A 23,683-nucleotide genomic window follows, 5' to 3' on the forward strand; every position below is an offset into this window, starting at 1 on the left:
GTAGTCTCAGTGTTTGATCCCATTCTATGGAAATGAAAAGTATGTTGTATATACTGCCAAAAAATTGTCTTACAAGTTAAAGCTTCCCCCTAAACTGTAAGACTATAAATAAAAACTTACTTTTTTCTTTAAAAAAAAAAAATAAACACCACTCAGTATATAGTAGTCCCCCCATTACCCATCTTCATTCACTCTCCATGATTTCAGTTACCTGTGGCCCAAAATATTAAATGGGACATTCCAAAAACAAACAATTTATAATTTTTAATTTGTACACTATTCTACGTATCTGAGTAGTGTGATAAAATCACACTGTCTCAACTCCATCCCACCCAGGATATGAATTACCCCTCTGTCCAGCATATACACATCGTATACACTTACCTACCTATTAGTCACTCAGTAGCCAGCATGGTTAGCAAATTGACTATGGAGGTCCAAAATATTCAATGAAGATTAAATTGCATTATTACTACTTTTACCCTTATACTGCTGCTCTCAATACCACTTCATCTTGTGAAAGTTTGATTTAGCCTGTACATTCTAAAGAATAAGAAAACAGAAATAAACTCATGGCTTATATTCAGCTAATATAAAAATAATAACACTTAAAGACACTACTTTAATATGCCAAATTGTTAGTAAATACATGTATAAAGAAATATATCATACACAATTCAAGCCCAAAATCAGTTTTATAAAGTAATAATTCATTTTAAACATTTGGAAACTTAAAATAGTTAAATGAAGGTTAAAATAATCTTTTAATGCATCTACTTCAGTGTTTTGGTTTTTTGGGTCAATTGGAATAGCAATTCACCAAAGCCACTCAAAATAATGTCTACATGAACACCTCCACTGTTCATTTAAGTGTAGAAATGTCCTAACAGTTGGTTATGTTGATTAAAAGCATTACTCTAGCCAAATGTGTTTGTTCTTGCCTATAATCCCAGCACTCCAGGGGTAGAAGTAGGAAGACAGTGAGCTGGAGGTCAGCCTGGCACTTCAAAGCTAGGCTAAACCACATAGAAAAATCCTGTCTCCAAAAAAAAAAAAAACAAAAGCAAAAATAAAAAACAAGCTGGGAATGTAACTCAGTGGTACAGCACTTGCCTAGCATGCATAAAAGCCTGGGTATGATTCTCAGCACCACGAAAAATAAAAATAAAAGAAGCAGTACTTCGATACTCTAATGGCTGGTCACCAGAGGGGGTAAAAAAAAAAAGGTGAGGGGGGAACAAACTACAGATTAGAAAAGAGGTTTGAAAATTTCAGGCTAACCTCCAAGGATGGGAGAGTAACTACAGATTGAGTTCACATGTGAGTGATTTAATCAATCATGCCTAGGCAGTAAAGCCTCAATAAAAACTCTGAATAAGGATGTTCAGAGTGCTTCCTGGTTAGTAAACATACCCATGTATTGGGAGAGTGGTGGCACCCTGATTCCATGGGCACAGAAGCCTCTGTACTTGGGAATCTTCCAGACCTGTTCATCTTGTGTTTGTTTGTTTGTTTAAATAAAGTGGTAATTGTACATATGGCACTTTCCTGAGTCTTGTAAGTCATTCCAGAAAATTATCAAACCTAGAAAGTGGTCATGGAAACCTTCAAATTTGTAGTCAAGACTAATGGTCCCTGGTGGAACATACACCTGCTGTTTGACATGGAGGCAGTCTTGTAGGGTCTGTACTAGGTAATTGGTATCAGAACTGGATGGAGTTTTTGGCACCAAATCAGTGTCCAACAGAATTACTGAAGGAAATACATCTTACTTATCCAGAAGTAGTACTTACAAGTGCATTTTATTTTCTGCTAAAATGTACCCACCAGTCAACAGTTAAGAAACTGTAAAGCTATTTGATAATCAAAAGTGATACAAAAGATCCAAAAAGTACAACACCAGACATTTCTAAGACATGCAATAGTGAATTAACATGTACTTGATAAATATTTATTTGTTCATACAATTAGACTTCCTTACTGGTTGTACAGAACTGTTTAAAACTCACACTGCTTCCTGTCCAGGTTGTACAACATAGTTGGTGCTGTTTATTAATATATCTCTTCCACTAGGTATTTAAGCAACTGAGCATGGTCTTGTACAACAAAATGCAAAATGAATAATTAATGTATCCAGAACATAACTGTTCAATTGCCTTTGAATTAACCAAACTGATCTGTCTTCTCCTAAGGGGAAAAAAGGAGGAAATTTCTTGAATGTCTTGTTAAAAAAAAAAAAACATACACTAATTTCTTTGACATAATAGTACCACCAGTAAAAGTGTGGTCCAATTAATATAAGTAATTAATCTAGTCAGGCATAGTTTGCCTTCAATGAATGTCTCTCAGCTCCTAATCAGCACTTTCTTTCCAAAGAATGAAAATCCAGCTTTAGAAGAAGTCAAATAAAAATAGATACCATTAAACCATGAGAACCATGGTTCTCACCCTATTTTCTTTCCCAAATAGTTGCCGGACACTTCATTTCCCTCAAACTGATACTGTTAATAACATTGGGAGGAAAAAAAAGAATCCAAATTGAGGAACAGAAAAAACTTTGAGGAATAGGATACTAAAAACGATTCACCAAAGATTATCAATGTCTGTATGGTGGCCAAGTATTAAAGGACAAATATTCCTTTTACAAGCAGTGATCTGGTAGTCATTAACATTGGGACAACCTGACGATCTGTTCCCTGATGTGACACAATATAAAGTATACAGTTTACTCTGGTAAACCTTTTACTCTGATAAACCTTAAGACTTAACTTCCTATTATAGAAAATACAGGGGATAGAAGAACAGGTAAAAAATGATAACACAAAGAAACAATCAGACAAAAAAAGATAGATGTGAAACAACTAGCCCAAGCAGTCAATATCACACATTAAAAAATTTAAAGGGCGGGGTAATCTAGATTATAAAAGAATTAAGATCAATGAAAAATCCTTGATTAAAATCTAGTTTGAAATAAACTATAAAAAAATGTTTCTTGTTAGTAAGCTACCTGAAAGTAGGTTGTAGACATCATATTAATACATAATGGGTACCTAAATATATTTATGTCCTAAAAATGCATGTGCCAGCCTATAAAACTGCAGTTCCTTTGTCCCACCTAAGAAAATGAACATTTCTTCTAATGAAGTTCCCATTCAAAATTACCCACATATTGCAAAATATATAAAGGAAATATGGTAAAATGCTGTTTATAGTTACAGCTAGATGATGGGGATATGTTATTCACTGTATTATTCTTTCGACTTTTCTGTATATTTTATTTTTTTTCATAATAAAGTTGGAAGAAAAAGAATAAGCAACAGTATGTTTTTCCCCATGTGTATCCTCTCTTGCCACCCAACCTTACCATCACCACTGAGAATTATTATTTCATAAGATACAGCTGCTGATTATCCAAACTCAAAACTTCCCCAAAGGCACTGTTAAGTCTCTTGCCACAGAAAATGTTTATGGTATCCTAGATACCTTCTCTCCAACATCCCAACACTCACAAGCACTGCATGTTTGTGAAAGACTGGGTTTTTAGTGGTATTTTACTCCTATCAAGAATATTCTTAGGAAGTAAAAGAACAGATGGGAAGGACAGAGCATATGTGATCTTTTTTCTGCATTATATACATTATCAGCAAAACAAAAGAAACACCAAGCTGTCAGCAACTTGTAGCTGATTCAATTACTACCAAAGAAAACAATGTGATTTGAAAACTCTCCAGAATAAGTAGCAAAGGAACTTATATGTCTATGTGATTTGAACCAGAGGAAAGTTCTTCCTACCCAATGAGCACTCTCCTGTGATGTATCAGTGTTTCATGCCTAAGAGTTTCTTTTACAAGTGAAACTCTTCCTAAAGAGGATCGATTACTAACTTAAATTCTTGCCAAAGTTATTGTATCAGTAAGTGCTATCTAATACAAGACAATGAAAGAATGAGTCAGTACATTTGATTGAGCAAAGGACAGGGGCAAGGGGTAAACACTATCTTATATAATTCCCATCACATCATGTAGCACTTAACTTATTTTTCCCATGTTATAGAAGACAAATAAACCAAACACTGAGAACGAAGGTAAAAAGCAAGTTTAACAACACAACCTATTAAGATGAAGCCAGGAAGTCTTTTCATTTTCCCTATAAATCTCATGTTCTAATGATTTTTACAACCCTCACTACCCTTATTAGAAATATGCCAGAAGAGAGTTTAAGTATACAACTACAAAAGAGAGAATTTGGGAATAACAGAATTAAGGAAGAACAAAAGAAAACTGAGTAATCAAAAGAGAACAGGCTCCCCAAAATTAATAAGCAGCAATCCTCAAACCACATTTGGACTATTCAGTACCTTAAAAAAAATTGTGATACTTCAGATGACATTATTTTTCAGCTTTTCTAGAAAGATTTGGAAATAGAGCAACAGCAGATCCTCATTTCCAAGAACCAAACAGAGGTGTTAATTGCTGTGCCCTTTATGCAGGTAATGTGCTATGCAGCTCATCAGAGCCCCCACTACTGTCTACTATCTCTATGCATTGCCCCACTCTTTTATATTGCCTGCCTGGCCTTTGCAGGCATCTGAGTTTGCAGCTCTCACACTTGGAACTACTAAAACTTTATCTACCGCAATATTTACATTTATAATACTTATTCAATCAATGCCTCTCTTCTCAAAAGGACTCAAGTTTCATAAAGACAGAGACTGTGTATACCTCATTTATCACAGGCCTATCACCTTGCCAGGCACTTGAATATCTCTGGAGTAAATAATTTAACATTAGTTAACTGGTTCTGCAGGGAAGTCGTTCTAATTGATCGGCTGTAATTGCTACATTAATCATCTGAATAAAAAACAATTATTTAATCTCTGGGTCCTTGTTGTCTTGATGTTGACTATATTTCTTATGTAGTATACAAATTCTGAAAATACAATTTCACTTCTTAGCCATGTAAATCATGTTTAATTATAATATGACAAACTAAATTAACAGCCTTTTTTATTTCGCCCTAGGAAAACTAAATTTGCCAGTTAATTGTTCATTGTTATTTCAAATACAAGCTGTTTCTTTTCCTCTTAAAAAAATAAATGTTGCACAAAGTTAAAATGAAGTTAAGTCATCACATTTTGCAGGATTTGAAGTGTCAGGCTCCCCAATACATTTTCACATAATTATCTTCAATTCTTAAAACATACTTTTTTAATATTAATCTCATTCCTCCGCTTTTTTAAAATACAAATTAAAAAGTAACCTCTCTCCAATCAGTTCAAAATTCAGTCAGAAAGGAAGAATAAGCTCTACTGTTTTAAACCACAGCACAGTGACTATAGTCAACAATAATTTATTGTATATTGCAAAATATGATATAAGAACAGAGGACTTTGGATAGTCAACACAAATGATAAATGAGGAGACAGATATGCCAATTACCCTGATTTGGTAAGTGTACACTATATATATAAATCAAAATATCATCAGTTGTAACTGATAGTAACCTATAAATATGCACCAACCTATAAATAAGCATTAATTAAAAATAAAAAGTTTTAAGTCAGGCATGGTTATGCAGTCCTACACAGAAGAAAGAGGATCCCAAGTTTGAGGACTGCCTTGGCTTCTTTAGCTGCTTTTAAGCAAAAAAAACTTAGAATTTAGCCACTTTGTGTACCAGTCCCCAGATATGAGTATGACAGTATCAAATGCAGTAAAAAGGCATTAAAAGCAGCAAACTACAGAAAAGCCCCAAAAAGAAAACAGAAAAAGCTGTAATACAGTATTATTTTATGCCCTACAGGCTAATTTTTTTAAGTACATAAATGTATAATAAATTTAGAAAATAAAGAAAGTAGAGAATGGGGGCATGTCTCACTGGTAAAATACTTGCCCAACTCATTCAAGGGGCTGAGTTTAAGAGACAGAAAAGCAAGAGCGAAAGAGAGAGAGACTTTGATACCCCAGGCAATACATAATAATCGCACTCAGGTGCCTGAGGTTGAAATGGCCTTCCTTTCAACCAAGAGATATATGCCAAAGAAGCCTGAACAATACAGATAGAAATTTGGGAGATTTGTGTTTATGAACAGATCCATCATATGGAGAATTAGTGAAGAAGTAAAACTTCAGTACCAGAAAAAGGAAGGTGAGTTGATTGAGCATTATGGAATATACAACTCCATCCTAAAATATTTCAGACAACTATTAGGGAAAAATAGCAACAAGAAAGTCTTTATTCAAAAGTTTTGAAATATATTAAAAGGAAAGATTTACTAAAGTTTTAAGTGTACTCATTCTTCAAAAACGTTCTTATATGAAATTAAAAAATTTAGTATCTACTATATTTAGATACCTCTTTTATATAAACGAGGTAATTCAAACTAAAGTCCTTGAACATAAGAGTTGAGCTAGTCTTTTTACTTAAATGTTTAATTTCTAATACAAATTCTGTTTTTATTAGACAAAAACAAGCACTATTTCAAAATTTTGAATACAATCATAACCTAATTTAAAATATTATCATGAAATGATCATAGAAAGCAAAACTCCTTTTTAGAATACCTGGAAACTAATCTAACCTGACATTAAAAACAACTTCCACACATAACTGCATACAGTATCTACTTTAGTTCACTAAAGAAGAATTAAAATTATATATGACAGCTTAAGGTCAACAAACAAAACACTAAAATTTGTACTACTTAATATATATGAGGTGGTTAGGACATTGTAATATCACATGACCCAATCCAAGTTTAAGTATAAACACTTTTTAAAGTCACAGAAAATACAGAGTGTACTGAACAGGGTATGTTAACTCCTCCTGGCACTATCATTTATCACTATACTAGCCCTAACATGTCAATGCTTATGCTGGCAGTTTGTTTAACAATCTCAAGTGTGCCAAGTAAACACAGTGCCTGCTGTAATTACTTCAGAAGAGGGAGGAGAGGATACTGAGGAAAGTCTCAGCACAGAGCCAAAGAATCAGCAGAGAACCACTATCTGTTACTTCAAGGCCTGATAGCAAAACCTTGGCTCAGAAAACATGTATTTACACATTCTGTGTAAGCCCAAGGAAAAGCACACTCTACAATGTTTCAAATAGATTTATCATGGTGTTACCAAACACAAACAAGACTTTCAAACTGAGAGAGCAGTTTGTGTAATTCTTTGCTTTCCAACAGAACTCAAGCCTATTTCCTTACTTATTAGGCCTGTCAGGCAAAGTAGAGCATATCCTTCCCACCAACTTTCCGACTCCCTGCACTTAATATTCCATCAACTAACTCTGTGTTTAGCCTACTATAGAAAAGCATCCAGCATGACTGTTAATTTCCAACAATTTGGACAGGCCAATGGGTAAATGCAGAAGTCTGCTTTCATCCTGAGTTGACAGGCAGGGAACTCCAACAACCACCAGGCCACTTTGAAGACTGAGGAGAAAAAAAAAAATCATCATCTTGACATACCTGTAGCCCATTTGTGGCACACCAGTAAGACCAAAGCACATCAGTATGGAAGATCTGGTCAAATTCTTCTGATACTCAGAAATAAACCTTGGCACAGCACTTGGTAGAAAAGCCAGTCATACTGAGGTAAAACTTGTACATAAAACCCAACCCCAACATATAAATCAGCACAAGAATCTCCACCAATGAATATAGGTTATACCTAGAAGGTAACACCCACGCACAGGAAATCAATGAGAGTCAATGCCCTGTATAGCTCTCCTTATCTCAACCAGCAAAACCCCTTGTTCCTTCCTATTATTGCTTATACTCTCTCTACAACAAAATTAGAGATAAGGGCAAAATAGTTTCTGCTGGGTATTGAGGGGGGGGGAGCGGGAGGGGGTGGAGTGGGTGGTAAGGGAGGGGGTGGGGGCAGGGGGGAGAAATGAACCAAGCCTTGTATGCACATATGAATAATAAAAGAAAAATGAAAAAAAAAAAAAAAGAATATAGGTTATAGCTGTGTATAGGTTAGAAACAAATCCACTATATACTTTCACTTCCCAATATTTTCATGCCACTATGAAAATATTTTCTAACCACTATGAAAATATCTAAGTTACTAAAACATAAAACCTTGAACATCAGTTTTGAATCATAAACACTGTAATGAAATCAGAGGATATAATGCAGGAGTTAGCTATTTTTATTACATTATAAATGCAACAAACAGAACTCTTTCAAAATTTTGGTTGTCTATATCCCCTTCCTTAAATTGTCTATGTAACCGGATTTTAAGAGCACATGGCCTTTGTTGGCCTCAGATTCTTTCTCTATAAGAATGAAAATGCTGCTTATTTTAGAATTGTCAAGGACATTAAATTAATCAATGAAGGAGAATGTTCTTTAATAATTAGAAGTCTCTATCAAAATGTCAATATAAAACAATTTAGTAAAGTTATCACTGATAATTTCAATATCATTGATGTTGATATGATCTGTGTCAGCATGGTGTATAAGACATTTAAAATTTCAGACAGGGCTGGGCATGTAGCTTGGTGGTAGAGCCCTTGCCCAACACACACAAGGGCCTGAGTTTGATCCCTAGCACCAAAAAAAATTTTTTTAAATAAATTTCAGACAGGGCTGAGGGGTTGGTTGGTAGCAGAGTCCTTTCCTAACACGCACGAAGCACTAGGTTTGATCCCAAGCACCACAAAAAATAGTAACAAATGTATTAAAATTTCAAAACTGGATGTGGTGGTATCACCTGTAATTCCAGCTTGGAAGAGTGAACAGAAAGATCACAAGTTCGAGGCCAGCCTGGGTTACAACACAGCAAGACCCTGTCTCAAAAGCCTAAATAATTAAATTTAATTTAAAAATAAAATTTCAGACAGAGCAAGTGCCATAAAAAGAGAATACACTGTCTAGAAAGTAGTGGTTACTTTAGTTCTCTAATTCAGCTTATAGATGTGGATCTTTATGACATGTAAGTTTACATTAGAATGTATTTTACCTGAAAGAGCCTAGTTGTAGTTATATGCACTTTTTCCTTAATGATAATAGTGAAACCCTTGGGTAAGAGAATTCTTTGGCTGAGAGTATCCACTATAACCTCTCTAAAGACTACTGTAACAAACGGTCACATTTGTGAATGAACAAGGTCACAGTTTTTCAAAGAACAAATTATTTCCAGAATAAAATAACTTACTTTTATGCTAACAAAAGGTGGCAAGAAAAGAAATAAACCAGTTATTTTCTCCCTTGGTGAAGCATAAAGCAATATTTCTTAAATTATTCGCATTACCTAAAAAATACTAAATAGACCTTTGACCTTGAGGGACCAACACAATGAAATTAAGAGGTACTTTGAAACACTTAGGTCATAAGAAAAATGGAGGGGCTGAACCAGTTTGGGATACAACACATACATACATGGAAATGTCACAATGAAACCCTCTGTGTAGATCAAAAATGTCTTTTTCCAAAAATGGAGATGAGTAAGGTAAAACAGTTCCTGTCTGGGGGTTGACACCAGTGGGAGGGAAGAAGGTATTAGGAAAGGGTATAGGAGAGTGAGTGTGGTGGAAGTACTATGTACTCATGTATGAAAATGGAAAATGAAACCTTTGAAACTATTCCAGGAATGGGGGTAGAAGGGATAAAGGAGAATGATGGAGGGGATGAATTCAACTATAATAGATTGTAAGAACTTGTATAAATGTCACAATGTACCCCAGTACAATAATATGATAAATAAAAAAATAAACCATTTGAAAAAACTTAAGACTAAATGCATAGTATTAAATACTGAAAAAATTAAGAAAAAGTTATGTCGTGAATGTATAAAATATAGATGATAATCTATTTTATTATTTATTAACAAAAATCACAAATCTATCATAAAAAGTTTAAAATCATTAAGTATACACAACACATGCCTTATATAATGTCATTTGCAATGGAAAGAAATGTAAGTAATTTCTCATAATTCTCACATTTTATGGTTTGAATGTGTTTTTCTCTCTCCTGAATTTGAGGAAACTAGTGCATTAAAAACATATAGACTGACCAGGTGTGGTGATCCATCTTGTAATTCCAGCTACTCAGGGGGCAGGAGGGTCACAGAATGAGGCCAGCTTAGGCAAAAGTATAAGACCCTATCAGAAAAATACTAAAAACTAAAGTACTAGAAGCATGGCTCAAGTAGACTGCTTGCCTAACAATTCCCTATACCAAAAAGGAAAAATATATATATACTATACGGTATGGTATGTCACAATATCCCCTTCAAGGATACACCCCAGTCACTTAACCTGTCCCCACTAGGCCCCACATCTTACAGGTTCCATCAATTTTCAGTGTTGATAGGCTGGTAACCAAGCTTTTAGCCTATGGGCCTTTGGGTGACATTTAACAACCAAACTCTAACAAGGCCCTACCTGAAAAATAAAGCGAGAAAGGGGGCATGGCTCAACCTCAAGGCCCTGAATTCAAACCCTACCACCAATAAAAACCCAAAAAGCTACTAAATATAACCAAGTATAAAAAGTGACTTCAACTGTCCCACCAAATTTCTCTTTACAATACTTTGTACTATGCAACTTAGCAGCCTGTCATATCTGTATTTTCAGATTGGTTTCAATGTTCCCTTCACCTAGTTACCACACTCAATCATCTCACCTATCAACTATCAACAGTCCAGAGTTCTGTCCATGCTGATTTTTTTTCAACAAATTTTAGTAAGTGTCCACGCTAGCTCTGGAACATTCGTTAAGTAGAACACAGTATGTTTAAGTGCATAGACTATTGGGAGAGGACAAAAATAAGTGATTACAGTACATTGTGATAAACTCTATGCAACATCCTCACATACAAAGCGTTGTAATTAAATAATCATGTTTGGAATACCTCATTGTTTTAGGAAGCCTTTCCTGCTGAGAATAAAAACAGAGGCCAAGAACCTATTGCATCCACAGCACCATGGACCTACTTAAACTAAACATGAAACAACCCACTTAAATTCACTGAAACACCAATGCAGTGACTTACTTATATAATGTCACTATGATTAAAGATAAATAGTAAGTATTCCATAACTTTATATTTAGAATGCTTACCACTTTATAATCTTTTCAAACTCTATAAATGCTAAAGTTAAAAATTCAGTATTTGATCAGGTGCCTAGAATGAAGTGAGTGAAATCTTCAATTTAGTAGTGAATTGCATTCTGACAGTTTCAAAGTCTACTTTTGGCACTGATAATATTTTCCCACAGGAGCAATTTTACATGTGATAATTAGGATCTCAGGTCAACTCAAGTTTAGTTATCAATAGTGCTGTAATACCTCATGCTTCTCTATATAAACATTCTATGGGAACATTCATAAGCATCTCATTACAGCACTAACCACTGTACCCCGCAACACAGATTTCACTTGGGAAAAAGGGATGCCCCTGATCCAATCTGCTAAGACTACCCATGTAACAGCAAGCAACAGCTCAAAGAGTCTACAAATTTTACAGCAGTTCCAACTCTTCTTTGATCACACGCCCATTTGAGACCATTATGAAAACTGTAAGCCCTCTCCCCTCAAAAACACGGGACACCTGTGAGACCTAGGTGAATAACCCCAACTGCATCATGTAAGGTCCATACAAATGAACTATGCACTACAGATCAGCACTGTACAACATTTGTCCAACATGTGAACATACACAATTTTAAATTTTCTAATAACTACATTAAAAAGGTAAAAAACAGTAAAAATTAATTTTAATAAGTTTATTTGACCCAACATATCCAAAACATTACTATTTCAACATGTAATCAATATTATAAAAATATTAGGTGCTGGGGATATGACTCAGTGGTAGAAAGGGTATTTGGTATATGCAACGTGCTGTACTCAACTGCCAGCACCAAAAATATAAATATTCACATATATACAAAGCCTTTACATTCTTTTTTCACATTAAAGCTTTGAAATTCTGTATGTATTTTATATGTACTAGGCATCTCAAATCATATCAGCCACATTTCAAGTGCTCAACAGGCATATGTGGCTACTAGCTACCAAATTAAGTCAATTTTGCTAGACAATACAGGGTAGACTCTCTTATAAGCCCTTTGGCCTCAGGATCCCTTAACATTCTTAAAAATTACTCATGACTCCCAAAGAGTTTCTGTTTACATGGGCTGTATCAATCCAAATTTATTTTATTAGAAATAACATCTGAGAATTTTATCATCTTTATTCTTTAAATTGATAACCTCATTACATGTCAATATAGTACGAAAAATTGTGCTGCTTGCTTTTTATGTCTTCAGTGCTAGGTATCAAACCCTGGGCCTCACACACGCTAGCTAGGCAAGTGGTCTACCACTGCACAACACTTCCAACCCCTAGAGTTTTTTTCAAAAAATCACGTAGATAGAAGAGTGGCACTGTTGTTTACATTTTTGCAAAGCTTTTCAATATGGGTTCTTACACCTACTTGTACAGTAAATCTGCAATATATTATTTTGGTTGAAGAAAGCTTGGGAAAAAAATTCAGCCTCACTCAAAGTAGAGTGAAAGGTAAAGACTCAATATTCTTTCCAGATAACTGGATATTCTGTTTGCTATTCTAGCGAAATGTGACATTAGTAGCTCATTAAAGGTTAGTCTTACTATGGTATCTACAATCAGCACTGCATTTTTGCACTGCTACAATTAATATCTATGGGTTAATCTTGTACTTTGTAACATCAGGCATAAGAAGTATCAGTTCACTTATACAGATCTTCCATTACACAATTTATTAAAAATCATATTTGTTAATAACACTTACCTCCTCAGAAAAGCCTTTAAAGTAATGTGAGGTTGTCAACTCACAATGGCATATCCAAGTTTTTCCAAAATGATAACTGTCTTTTCAAAGTTCAAATTCTAACATTAATAAAACATGTCAGATGTTTTCCTTGAAAAGACAAACTCTCTTCATCATTTGAGAAAATGTCTGCCAAACACCCAAGTCTAAATGAATAATCACAGTTAGTCAGCAATTCTTTGAAATAATGGTATTCCATGAAAAAGAATTCCAAGTGCTTTCCCTCAGCTTTTCATCATGCTTCATTAAGCAGCAAGTGAATATTATGTATATTTCCTATTTTTTTACATAAGATGTAAAAAAGACGTATCAACAGCCAATAAGTACATTTAAAAAGAGATGCTCAAATCAGTAATCATTACAAAAACGCACATCAAAACCATGAGATACCACTTCATAGCCATTAGGATAGCTAGTACTAGAAAACGAAAACAAGAAAACAGCCGAGAGTATTGGTGAGACAAGGAAGCAGAGAAATTGGAACCCATTATGTATCACTGGTAGGAATTACAATGGTAAAGCCACTGTGAAAAACAGGATGGCAGTTCCTCAAGAAAATTTAAACAGAATTATGAAAGCAAGAATTTTAAAACACTGTACACCCATGTTCATAGCAGCATTATTCACAACAACCAAAAGGTAGAAACCACCCAAATGTCCATCAACAGATGAACAGATAAGCAAAATGGGATATATGTGTGTAACAGAATATTATTAGTCTTAAAAAGCCAGGTGTGACAATACATGCCTGTAATCCTAGCATTTGGGAGGCTAAAGCAGGAGGATTTCAATTTTAAGGCCAGTTTGGACTATATTACAAATTCTATCTAGTCCAGTCTGGGCTACATCATAAGACCCTGTTTCAAAAAAAAAAAAAAAGTGAAATTCTGATAGAAACTATAACAGAGATGAAGATATTATGTTAAATCAGCCAGACACAAAAGGCTTATTTATACTTCGATAAGGTATATAAAAGGTTCAAATTTATAGACAGAAAAGACTAGTGCTATCAGGGTCTAGGTGAAAGAAGGAATGTGAAGTTAGTGTCAATGAGTACAGAGTTTCAGTTTAAGATGATGAAAAATTTCTGGAGCTGGTTAGTGATGACGGTCACACAACAATGTGTGTTTTCAGTGCCACTTAACTTTACACTTAAGATGGAAAATTTTATGTTCTGCATAATTTTTTTCTTTGCTCAGTGCAGAGGACTGGTTTCTCGAGAAACCTGCACATGCTATACACTGAGCTACATCCCAGCCTTTGATTTCGTATCACCATGTAGCTCAGGCTGGCCTCAAACTCCTGATTCTTCTGCCTAGCCTCTGAGTATTGTAATTACAAGCATAAGCCACCACCATCCAGCTATGTAATGTATAATCTAACCACAACTACAGTTTAAAAAAAAAAAAAAGAACAACATGTACTCAAGGGCCAAGATTAATAAAATATTTTATTGCTTTAGCAAGGTCACACTTAAGGGAAAGGCTTTTCTTTTTTTTTTTTTAACTGAGTGCAAATCCCTCCCCTTCATGCCACAGAGAACACTTGAAGAACCATTACTGTACTTGGAAGACTGAGGCAGGAGGATGGCAAGAACTCTGAGCCATAGGTAGTGATGAACACCTTAAATCTCAGCATTTGGGAGAGAGAAGGGTGAAAGTTCAAAGTTTGAGGCCTGGGCTACAAAGGGGGATTCTGTCTCAAAAAAAAAAAGAAAGAAAGAAAAAGAAAAGATGACTTGAAGCCCACTCTTTTAGTAAAGGTCAACTGATTAAGGAAGGAAAGCGCAAGATAAGTTATAGAACAGTTTTGTGCTTGTCTTTTAAGATGAGAAAAACACCCCTGCATGGTGGTACACATCTGTAATCTGAGTACTCAAAATACTCAAACAGAAGGATCATGAATTCAAGGCCACCCGGGGCTACACAGTGAGAATTGTTCTCAAAAAAATTTAAAAATTTAGAAACAAATGACTTATAAAAAGCAGAAGAAAAATCAGATTAACTGATAGGAAAAAGAATGGGTTGGACTGAGGGTATAGCGCAGTGTTAAAGCACTTATCTAGCACGTAAACCCTAAGTCCAATCCCCAGGATTACAAAAAAAAAAAAAGAATGGGAAAGAAAAGATGACCAGCAGGATAGCAACCTAAAGTTGTAGACCTCTTAAAGAACAGACAGGTATTAAAGGTAGATGAGAAAAGAGGGAATGTGTCATGCTTTAAAAAAAAAAAACAACCAACTCCCTTTACTTAGAAAAATACAAACACTAAACAAATGCTTCTTGATTATGATGGTGATTATTCCATAGACTGAAAAATATTAGAAATTGGAAGCCGCTGGCTCACATCTGTCCTCCTACCTACTCAGGAGGCAGAGATCAGGAGGATCACAGCTTGAAGCCAGGCCATACAAATAGTTCTCAAAATCCTATCTCGAAAAACCCAACACAAAAAAGGGCTGGCAGAATGACTCAAGTAGTAAATACCTTCCTGACAAGTGTGAGGCCCTGAGTTCAAACCCAAGTACTGCCACGGCGGGGGGGGGGGGGGGGGGACCCAAAGAGAGAAAAATATTAGAAATACCTTTTAATGTTATTAAATTATAAAGCACTATTCTGATTTTTTTATCTGCATGTGTATAAAAATATGACAAAAGTATCACAAAAGTAATTTTTTTTTCCGATTTTCTTTTTGAAGACAGAGTCTTGTTACGTGTTGCCCAAACTGGTCTTAAACTACTAGGCTCATGTGATTCTCCTATCTCAGACTCTCAAGCAACTAGGGCTACAGGAGCACACCACCACACCCAGCAATGTCATGTTATTTTTAAGGAAATTGTTTTATGATATTATAACAATTTATTACAGTGTATAGACATGGATGTTTAGTATTCCAGGTTAAGTCAAATGCATTTGTGTTGTGATGCAATAAAAGAGAAATTTGAAAAAAACTGAATTTACTTTTTACTTTGAACAAACATAGCACAATTTTATTAAATTAAAAAAAAGTATTTGCTATAACAGCACATCAGGCCCAAACCTTAAAGTTCCTATAACCTTGAAATAGGAACAGAAGAAAGTAAGGGATAAAAAAGTAAGGGACAGGAGGTCCTGAGTATTGCTATGCTAGCTTCAACTGTAGGAGCTAAAGAAATACAATTTTATGCTATTTACTTTACAGTTCACAGATATGTTATTTCATTTAGGAATGAACCTCTTTGGACAGAAACAACAGTCTAATTCAGAGGAAGCTGGGATTTTAAACTTTAAAATTAATCCTGACATCTTAACTCAAAAGTTGTAGCAAATGATTTGATGGTCTTCAGAAAGAACAAATAAGCTTTAACTTTGAAACTTTACAAAAATGCTTGGGAAGACCTATACCCAGAAGCAAGACAACCAAGGACTATGGACTGAAATATTTGAAAATGTGAGGCAAAATTAATCCTTCCTCCCTTAAGTTGTTTTCTCAAGTATTTTGTTACAGCAATACAAAAGTAACTGATACAATGGTCCACTTAAAGTTTTTTTTAAATACTTGTAGCATTTATTAAGAAAAAGAGTAAATACTCCAAGGCAAGAACAAACTCGAATCCTGAATCTATAAACAGGAACTCTCATGCTAGAAATTTATGATATGTTAGTAACAGTCCACTTTGAATACCAAGGACTCATATAGCCCTTACAAACTCATTTTCAACATTCCCTTTGGACAAATAAAATACCATACACAAGCACACACTTAAAGAAATAAAACCCACAGACTTAAAAGATTTCTAAAGTTCCCACTTCATTGAGGTGGAAAACAATGACTACAGTTAGGATAGGAAGTATACCCAAAAAGGCTCAGATGCTGAAAGTTTGGAACCCAGCTGGTGAATCCAATCATTGAGAAGTGGTTGAATTATGAAGGTTCTGACCATCAACAGATGAATCCCTTGATAGATTCAAAAATATAATGCCTTTATGGAGAGGTAAAGAAATTAGGACGTAGGGTCTGTCTGGATGGAGGAAGTAGGTCACTGAGGCATGCCCTTCCTCTTCCCCTCTCTCCCTCTCTCTCTCTCTCTCTCTCTCTGCTTCCTGGCTACCGTAAGATGGGCAGTTCTGCCTCATCACAGACCAAAAAATAACAGAGTTAGTGCAAATGGATTAACTTCTGAAACCAACATAAATTCTTTTTCCTTTTCAATTTTTTAAATTGTTTCTCTCAAGTATTTGATCGTAGCAAGATAAAGTCAAACACAACAATATATATACTACCTTCACTGGGTTAAAAATAAAAACTATCAATGTGGGTTGAGCTTCTTATAGTTTCTTCCTTGAACTCTTGACTAAAAGCTTGCCAAAAGATGAAAAATTACCAAACATTTGGCAATCCAGTTGACCATTCACTAAGACTTGAACTTGGCCGGTTAGATGAGTTAACCATAATTTTGTGCCAGTTAGTCCAAAAGACCTATCCTAATTCTAATTTCAGTCTATCAGAATATTCCACACCAAAAAAAAAACAGATATTCACATTAGTGAACACACAGTTAACTATCTTACAAACATCTGTTATTTATCAAAGATACCACCAAAAGTCTATGTGCAACTGAGCACATATACACCCTACTTCTGAAATAAAAAAAAACTCAAAACACACATCATACTGATGATGAGTCAGCAGCATCAGATTTTTTTTTTTCTATACAAAGAATACACCATTAACATTCAGTGGAAGAGATTCCATGAAGCACACCAAAGAAAAAAAAAGTGGGTCAGGTCACGACCAAGGATACATAATCCCACTTCCTAGAAAAACAGTCCTGATAAAATTCAGTAATGTATTTTACCACTTTGTTTATGTGATTTCAGTACTAACACCTTAATAATTCCAGGGTAAAAAGTAAAGTCTAGACTAACTACTGACAATCTCATTCAAAAGAAAATAGTTCAGTATGTAAAAAGTTTCAGCCAGCCTAACAATGACCCAATCACCAAAACTTAAAGAAAACAGGTAAATACAAGATTTAGGTGGGGAAATGGTATACAGGACTCTTTCTTCCAGGAAACCAAATAAGGAATAGAAGAATGTCAAGGTAATAATGATTTGCTTCTAACAAAACTGTCTGTGTCAGGCTTACAAATTTCCTAATCTAAAAGCAAATTAATATCTCTTTAAGACACATTAATAAAATAAATAGATATTAATAATATTAATAATAGATAATAATAAATATCAACAGGAATTCCTTATTTTGTTATTAAAATATTATTATTAAATAAGTAGCTCCTATGTCACAGTCCAGTTAAAAGGGGTCCCCAAAATTAATGGTCATTTGTTGTCTTTCCGCAAAGCCTTAAGGTAATGAGTTCCCCTTCTTCCTGATCCCTCATCCTCTTAAGACACTCATCAACCCATTAAGCCTTGGTACTATCTGCCACTCAAGACAAAGCCATATACACTTGACTATTCCCAAACTATATCTCCCTTAAGGTTCAGAGCACATGTACTAGATCCACCCAGCTCCTCTATTGTCCCACAGTAGTGATGACACAGCTCAAGGGAATTCAAGCAAGAACATTTTGAGAGTCGTATATATTAAGCACAGAATAAGCACCCAGAATAAAATATTAACTATTACTGTAATTATAAACAGAAATAAAATAATTCTGGTAATATTTTCCATACATCTAGATAATACTGCACCTACATTATTATTTTAGATTCTATCAATGACATAAAAAACAGGGGTTAGGCTGGGGGTGTCACTCAGTGGTAGAGCATGTGCCTAGCATGAGTGAGGCCCTGAATTCTATCCCCAGAACCACAAAAAAAGGGGAAAGAGAGCTACCATCAGCTCCTAAAATCAACTACACAGTTGGGTATGTCAAATACAGTTGCTATTCAATTGCTTGACAGTAATTTTTAATATTCCATCTGACCATTTTAATTACAAACTCAATCTCTTACAAATGTACTGAATAACTACCATGAATATAGCCCTGCAAGAGATAAAATATGATAACAAGCTGAATCTTAGAGGGTCTAAATTTTAAAGACTTCACATTTTATTGAAATAGAACAAAGCTGTGTAAGATACCAGCTATACAAGTAACAGCTGCTACACAGGGTGTCAAACAGAGGTATTGATTATCCTCATCCCATTACAGACAGGGTTTCCTAGGCAAATAAAAGAATGCAAAAAAGTAACTGCATCTTAAATGTACCCTACAAGACCCCATTTTAACGGACTGAGAAGCAGGTGTCTACATTCTAGGCAAATGCAACAACATAAACTAAAAACTAAGACTGGGAAAGTGTTTCAGACTGTTCTGAGGGCTACAACAAAATGCCACAAATTGGGTGGCATATAAACAACAACATTCTCATAGTTCTACAGGCTAAGAAATCCAAGATCAAGGTGCCTACACATTCATTGTCTGGTGAAGACCCCTTCCTCACATGCGGTGAAAGGCACAAGGGGTCTCTTCTACAAGGGCACAAATCACAATCATGAGGGTTCTTGCTCTCATGATCTAATCACCTCCCAAAGATCTCACCTCCTACTACTATCAGTATGGCAGTTGGGATTCTAATATATAAATGTGGGGGGTGGGAATGACACAAATATTCAGACCACAGCACAAAGCATGAGAGAAGTGAGGGAAATATCAAGCACATATGCACTAATACAGATATATGGAATAAGAGTGGGATTAAAGCTATAGTGTGGGTTGGGATCACAATGAAGAGAGCCTTGAATCCCAGAGTAATGAATTTGTACTTCACTTGGTTAGGCAAATAAGACAGTGAGATGAGAAGTCCATTTCAGGAAGAAAAAACTGGAAGAAATACAAGAACTGGTTTGGCAAGAAAAGGGCCTGAAAGAACAGTCTGAATGCTAATGGGATTGTCAAAGTGAGAGTTATAAAGGACCCAAACTAGGCTGACAGCACTGGAAACAAAAAGTACCAAATTTTTCACAAACATAATGGGTAAAATTTTTCTGACAATAAACTCACTAAGTATATGTTATAACTATTCCTCATATATTTTTTCAAATAAAAATCTGAAGAGCAAGAAAGCTTCTTCTGTTTCCTGATATTCACCACAATACTTAAGAGAGTACAACTTATTCAGACAGTAGAATAAGTAAATAAGATGGCTACCTTTTAAATCTGTATAGCATTCTGAAATGTCATGCAATTTTGTCATTGCTGTGCTTCCATACCCCATGCTCCTCTTTCTTATCAGAAAGAGCAATAAACATAGAGACAAAATCAGAGAATACCAAAATGGAAAAATATATTACAAATTCATCTTTATCCACTTCACTTTTATTCTAAAGAAAGAAAAATATCACAATGCAAATTAAGGGCAGAACTAGGATTAAAAACTGGCCTGACTCCAAGTTTTGCTTTCTTGCCTCCAAGAATGCACTATTTCAAAGATAGTAAGAAATGTTAAAACAGTCAAATCATATTTCATATTTTAAAATAACACCCATTGCAAAATGCCTCTCTAAAGACTATAGCCCCAATTATGTCTTAATGCTATTGGAATTCTACAAGTCTAGGATAAACCAAAAATTCCAAAAACAAAATCTCTTTGTGGAACAGGTCCTACAACCACTTTTTTCTGCAAAGAGACTTTGGATACTTTTAGCAGACATGTGTTGACTGATCTCATTTGTAAAGATGATAACACAGAGAATCTCCAAATTAACTAAGTGCCCAACTATTTAAAACAGTTTAGTTATAAGCCACTCAATTTTCCAATTCAGTTTCCTAAAAATAGCAGACTAATGGGTAGATGAATGGTTCACCAGATGATTACAAGATAAAATCAAGAAATAAACAGACTTAATCCCTTGGAAATAAAATTTTATGTTCAGACCACTAGAAGTATGGCAATTTTGAAATCACTAAACAGGACTCTCAATTTTGGATTTCCAAGTCAAGGCTTTAACTATTTTAATAGCTACCAAACATTTTCTAATAGATATACATGATTTCCTTCAAGTTTTGATAAAAAATAGGAAATGAAGAAAAAAATCAAGATAGTATGCAAAATTAGTGAAGAACACTATAGAAAACCTGGAATCAATGTAAGGCCATTAACGCCACCTCCTAGTATGCTCCCCTAATATTAACAGCATCAAGACATTTCTATCTTTCTGTCCTATAGACTCTATGCTGGAGGATACTAATAAATATTAATTCATTTTCATTATTATTAAAATAACCAAAGGCATAACCATTTCAATATGCTTAGCACAAGGTCATTAGCCACAACACATGATTATAGCAAAAAGCAAATAAAAGACATTATACAATGCAGTACCCTTATTAGAGAAAAATGCATACTTTCCACAAAATTTTTTGAAATACTGAAAACTGGGAATAATTGTTTTCTATGTTAGTAGCCTGTCCTTGAATAAAACTGCCACCTCTAGAAAAAAATGTTACAATGGGCAATTAAAATTGCATACTAGGAACCATCCCTACAATGATAATATAAACAACCCAAATGCAAGCATATTTTAGTAATACTTTATGTAATGTCCTTTGCTGTCAATCACTTTCATTTTTATTATGAAAGTACTTGCTACTATGAAAATAAAAATTCTATGTAGTTGATTGATACCTAAAAATTATACATGGCTATATAATTGTCTAATTAAAAGTTTGTATTTTATACTAATATAAATGTGAAACCTATTCAGGATAAATGTGATACCTAATCTGAAAGCAAATTACTACTATTTCAGAATCAGATTTCACTGAAGGATTATAATCAAATCTGAACCTGAAGTTCACTCATCATATTTAATGAATGATTTGGTATGCAGTTAGTATTGTCACACATTTCTTTCTTTAATCTTTGAAATATATTAACTCCATGTTTCTGAAGAGGAAACAATGTTTCCTTTGAGTTTAAGTCAACACACAAGAAACTGCTGGATATGTACTACAGGAAAGGAACTAAAGATTACACAGGTGATACAGAACTAGCCTCTGGTCCTGCCCTCAAAAAGCTCATCATAAATTGTCAAAATCAATGGCAGAATGTAAAACAATTTCATAGTTACATGTAATAATACTTTCCTTTTTTAAAAATTCAACTATCTTTGTAAAGAAAAATGTATTAACAGAGCAAGATGACTGACTACAAAGGGACATCCAGGTTGTTCTTTCTTCTGTTTCAAGGAGGTTAAATGAAAATACACTTGGCCTTAACTACTGTCTGTACTCACCAAAGATGAAAAATTCAGGGTCCCCTGGCCTAAGTAAAAGACCTTTGAAGGTCCAATTAAGAGTCCTCTATTGGTACTTTCCAAATTGCAAATTAGGTCTTTAATTCATTGAAGAACAATATGTGTTTTTTTGAAAAAAGTCAAATATCATTTCCTTTAAGAAGTATTTGAATGTCCATAGTACAGCAAGGCAACGTGTAAACACAATAGCCATTATAAGTTTTTCTAGCCTCAAAAAGTTTACTATCTACTAGAGGAGGAAAGAGAGGAACAATAATTAAGAAGCTTAGTGGGGTTTTGTTGTTTTGTTTTGTTTTTGAGGTACTTAGGTTTGAACTCAGGGTCTACACCTTGAGTCACTCCATCAATCCTTTTTGTGAAGGGTTTTTTTGAGATAGGGTCACAGGAACTATTTGCCTGGGCTGGCTTCAATCCACAATCCTCTTGATCTCTGCCTCCGGAGTAGCTAGAATTACAAGCACCGGGCTTCAGCTCAGTTGTTTCTAAGTGCTTGCATAATTGTATCTCAGGACAAAAGATTAAATGTGATTAGAGAGGAAAAAAACAAAGAGCCCCAAGTGTCCAGAGGAAGGAGGAAGTGATATAGATAGTTGTTAGAGAGCATGGATTACACCTGCAAAGGCACAGTGACAGGCAAGTACAAGATTTAGTCACGGAATAATAGGAAGTAAAGTAAGTACATTGAGGCTGAAGCAGAGTACTCACTTAGCCAATAATCACAGGTAAGATTTAAAAGGTAGATTAAGGACTGAACATGAATAACTGAACTTCAGGACAAAAACATGTGACAAAGTAAGATGACTTCTCAGAGACACAACTGTTCACTCCCCCTCTTGAAAAAGTCTATAGAGTTTACAGGAATCAGATCCTACATTTTTCTGATAGCTGTTTCTTAGTCTTCTTTGCCTGCTCTAAGTCAGTGTTCTCAAGGTGAGAACTAGGTGCAGGCAGCAACAAGATCACTGAGGAAAACAAGAGAAATGCAAGCTCTAGGACTTACCCAGATGTACTCCATCAAACTTTGGTAATCAGGCTCAACTTTGGGAATCAAGCTCAGCATTCTGGATTTTACCATGTCCTCCAAATGATTCTGACCAACACTCATGTTTGGAACCAATTCACTTTATAGGAGTCCTTCAGTAGAGTGAATTGTACACTGTCTCCCTAATCCATCTCCTCTGTGGGGCTTAAATAATAGCCAGATGTTCACTTATTGGAAGTACCTATCTCTAAGTCCAGACTACTGCTGAGCTTCAGATCATTTACCCAACTTCACACTGAACATTTCCTCTCAAAACCTCAACTAAACAAGTCTGCAACTACTGGATGTCCTCCCAACACCTTCTAAAAACTTGGTTCATTACTTATCTTACCAATGGTATGTCCATCCAAGATCTGCATAAGCAAGTCATTCTTGACACTTCTTGTCCAATCCACAGGACATCATATTTAAACAATTTAACATTACATCTCCATTCACACTGTCACCAATTTAACTATCTTAATTTGTATACCTCTCAACCATTTTCTACCTAGCAATCTGAATGATACATGAAAATATAAGTCAGAGTATGTAACTGACCAAT

At 34.9% G+C, this 23,683-nt stretch overlaps 1 protein-coding gene across 4 annotated transcripts in view; it reads right to left on the reverse strand.

The window, feature by feature from the left end:
* Bmp2k (BMP2 inducible kinase) overlaps positions 1-23,683 on the reverse strand; it is a 121,055-nt gene that overhangs the window by 92,673 nt on the left and 4,699 nt on the right. Inside the window, exon 1 of one of the 4 annotated variants that reach the window (XM_074041919.1) lies at positions 389-656. The exons of the other annotated variants lie outside the window; for them this stretch is intronic. The gene's annotated coding sequence lies outside the window, so the exon portion shown is untranslated. Of the gene's footprint in view, positions 1-388; positions 657-23,683 lie in introns of those variants that run through there. 4 annotated transcript variants of the gene reach the window in all.

Source organism: Castor canadensis, chromosome 9 (assembly GCF_047511655.1).
Source record: "Castor canadensis chromosome 9, mCasCan1.hap1v2, whole genome shotgun sequence".
Taxonomy (NCBI): Eukaryota; Metazoa; Chordata; class Mammalia; order Rodentia; family Castoridae; genus Castor; species Castor canadensis.